Genomic DNA, 3,932 nt, shown 5'->3' with positions numbered 1-3,932 from the left:
CGCAAATAATTAGTATATTCTACACATAGTATTTCCTACGGCTAATCATATAGCATGTATATAGACACATATACACATATAGTATTTATCACGTATCACCAAATACTGTGGCTCCCCATCTGCCCACAATACGCATAATCACATTATTTTCTTAACATTCATGTCATAATCAAGTTAGTTCGTTTAATAAGTTGCAGCAGAACTTGGCTCATAGGCCATACTCAACTTTAGTTTATAAGTTGCAGCAGAACTTGGCTCATAGGCCATACTCAACTTTAGTTTATAAGTTGCAGGAGAACTTGGCTCATAGGCCATACTCAACTTTAGTTTAGTAAGTTGCAGCAGAACTTGGCTCATAGGCCATGCTCAACTTTAGTTTATAAGTTGCAGCAGAACTTGGCTCATAGGCTATACTCAACTTTAGTTTGTTACTATTGTGGCCCCCCTTCCGCCCACAATAGCCCCATAATCATCACAGACCACGTTATCCCCATGGCCATTACAGACCACGTTGTCTCCCAAATTAGTTATGTTCAACATTACATAACGTGTTTGTATAAACATGCTGTCACGTGTAATTTCATTATGTTTTGCAATTCGTATTATCTCCACTCAATATATCAATCAACGATAATAATCATCTTTCATCAGCACGTAGTCAATCATTATGTTCGTAGGAACTTTTCATATATAAATGTTCAGATATTTTATATCCTGATCCGTTTTCAAATAGATAACGTGTATAAACATGCTTTCCACCCCAAAAGTTCGTAAAATAGTTTAAAGAGTGGGGTCATGAAACTCACAGTTTTGTAGGCACTCAGTGCGAGGTCAGCTCGGGGTTCGTTTCCCTTGCTATCACTTAGTCCCTATAGTCCATATTATAATAATATTAATATTTTAATATTATTATAATCTCAGTACTAAACTGGGCTGTATAACTAATCTGGGTATAGCTGGAACGCCCAGAAAGTGGCAATAGGCTTAGGTTGTGATGTTGTTCAATGTCTAATACTTAAAACCGAACTTGGCTCAGATTCCCGTTTTCCCAGCTGGGCCAAGTTGTTCGTTTACGCGTTCAGAAAACAGTTATGGGAAATAAGCTTGGTTAAATGTATTGGTTAATAAAATGATTAAGTTATAAAGAAGGATCACATACTGCGGTCCCGGATTAGCCACGGGGCCTGTTTTCGTTTATTCAGTTTGATTTGAGAAGAAACGCGCACAATCCACCCGGGTTGTCCAGGTTTCTCATAGAAAAGTTCGTTTTTACTTAATTAATCCGAAAATATGATTTTTGATCACTCTTGGTGTTTTGATATTCCCGCAGGTTCGCTAGTCGCGAACTTGCCGGTTTTTAAAAAAACTGAATTTGTTTAATCTTTAAATTAACATAATTAATTAACCGTTAATCATTAAATTATGAAAATTTAACCACTTATCAATTAAAATATGTAGATTTTTATAAAAATATTTATGGAATTATTTACTGGTTTATTAATTTATAAAAATTCATTTTGTCAGCTATATTTCGCCTGAAAATCGTCCGTTTACCCCAAACAATTTCCAAAATTTCCACAAAAATTCCTGAATGCTCAAATCATGTCCCAAATCAACCTGTATCAATTCCAGAATGTAAAAAGCTCGTGCGATATTAGTTTCGACCCAAATTAGGCTATAAAAATTCACACGAACGCATATACACAAAACACCTTTAGACTTCTCCAAATGATCCCAAAATTCTTATGTAATCAAAATACATCAAATTTGAGTTTCCAGAAAAATTTCATAATTTTTGAAGTATTATAGCTATTTTTCCCATATAAATGTCTCAATTCGGTAATAAATTCGCCAAATATTCTCGGATGGTCGAAAAATTACCAAATTTAAACAGGGACTTATAGTATGGTATATCTTGGAATAATATATACGTATGTTTATACATGTGTTACTTTATGGCCAATGATTGACGATGTTAATTAGTCGTTATCGACTAAGGATGTTTGTGTAGGCCTACTTTGTGTTTGCATACGTTGGATGGAATGTTACGTTTTTGGGTTGTACGTGTGCTCGACCCTGATGTTAATTAGTCGTTATCGACTAAGGATGTTTGCGTATGCCTACCTTGTGTTTGCATATGTCGGATGGAATGTTACGTGTTTGGGTTGTACGTGTGCTCGATCCTGATGTTAATTAGTCATTATTGACTAAAGATGTTTGCGTATACCTATCTTGTGTTTTCGTATGCTGGATGGAATGTTACGCGTTTGGGTTGTACGTGTGATCGACCTTGATGTTATTACTTGGATGTTATGTATAGGGATATAATAATATAGATATATGAGTATGTCGACTTATCATTTACTACGGGCAAACTGTTCATATCCCGTTTTATATTTTAAACACTTGGAATGATTTATATAGATGTCAATATTTTAAACACTTGGAATGATTTGTATAGATGTCAATATTTTAAACACTTGGAATGATTTATATAGATGTCAATATTTTAAACACTTGGAATGATTTATATAGATGTTAATATTTTAAACACTTGGAATGATTTATATAGATGTCAATTATTAAAACTTGAACTCACTGTACTCAAGCTGACTTTGTGTGTATGTTAGTGTGAGTTTCAGGTTAGGAGGAGGATGCTTACCACTTGGACGTGCTCGAGACTACTTGGATGGTTGAAGGCATATCTAGTTGGAATGTTTCAATAATGAACATTGTTCTTTTTAATTTTTACTAAATACATTTAAACTTGGTTTTGGTCCTAATTCCCGGGTTAGGGAAGTTGTTTTAGTACTTATGATTTTCCGCTGATTTTATACTCTGAATTGGTTCTTAAATAAAATGTATTGCTTTAGGATAAACTTTTGTTAAGTTTTGGGAATCTTGATACTTATTATTCCGCTATTATTCACTCTGAACTTCTTTTTAATAAAACGAATTTGATTGGTTTTAAATTTTTATGAATTTTGGATATGATTACCAACTGTAGGATTCCCATGATTCGGGGTCTTACAAGGTGACTGAATTTAAAAGTGTATTTGATTTAACAATCTAATTTTAATTCTTTCGCTGAAAATTATGTAGGTTACCTAAGTCCGAGGGACATATATTAATATATGTTTGGTCCCATTGTCTACTTGTAAGCATACGGGATAGCCATTTACCTAAAGACTGAAAGTGACTGGGGTGACTGAATCTAAAAATGTCTTCTATGTAATCATCTAGGCAGTGATATGATTATTCAGCTAAAATGCCTTGTAGAAGCTTAAATATTTTCAAATGAAAATTGATCCAACCTTTGAAAAATGATAGACAAATTGTTTTTGTGTGCCTAACGTTTGAAGTTATTAAGCTAAAAGGGCTATTGAACAGTCATTGATTTGTATGGTAGCTTTCCATGATAAGTAAAAGTTTGAAGTGATATAAACTAACTCTGCTAAATTTACTGTGGATAGTCATTTTGAAGATCTTTGCATGTCTCTAGATACATCTCTCCGAATGATAGTGAAAGAACCTGGAATACGGATCTAGATCTTGATAACAATGATACACATGTTGATTGATATACGATTAAGCTGGATTACGTTATGAAGATGACAGAGTAACGAGAGAGAATGAACTGAAAATTTTGAAACTTGAAAAACTTACATTAATGAATAATTTACAGAATATATATAGGGGATGACCACATTCGTTAACTTAACAGTAAACGAATGTGTCATTCGTTACATTAACCCATACGAATGAACTCTTCATTCATTAATACTTTAATCTATAACGAATAGCCCTCATTCGTTATCTCATTCGTTAATCTGGTTTAAGGCCCCGTCACCGGTAACCCTATTTTCGTGTTGGATTTACTCATAAACGCAGTTCTAAATATCAGAGTTAATTAAAACATTCGCGGAATTTAA

Source organism: Bidens hawaiensis, unplaced genomic scaffold, assembly GCF_021521415.1.
Source record: "Bidens hawaiensis isolate Kalapana, Puna unplaced genomic scaffold, B.hawaiensis_p1.1 tig00043070_1, whole genome shotgun sequence".
Classification (NCBI taxonomy): Eukaryota; Viridiplantae; Streptophyta; class Magnoliopsida; order Asterales; family Asteraceae; genus Bidens; species Bidens hawaiensis.
This window is presented reverse-complemented; position numbering follows the sequence as displayed.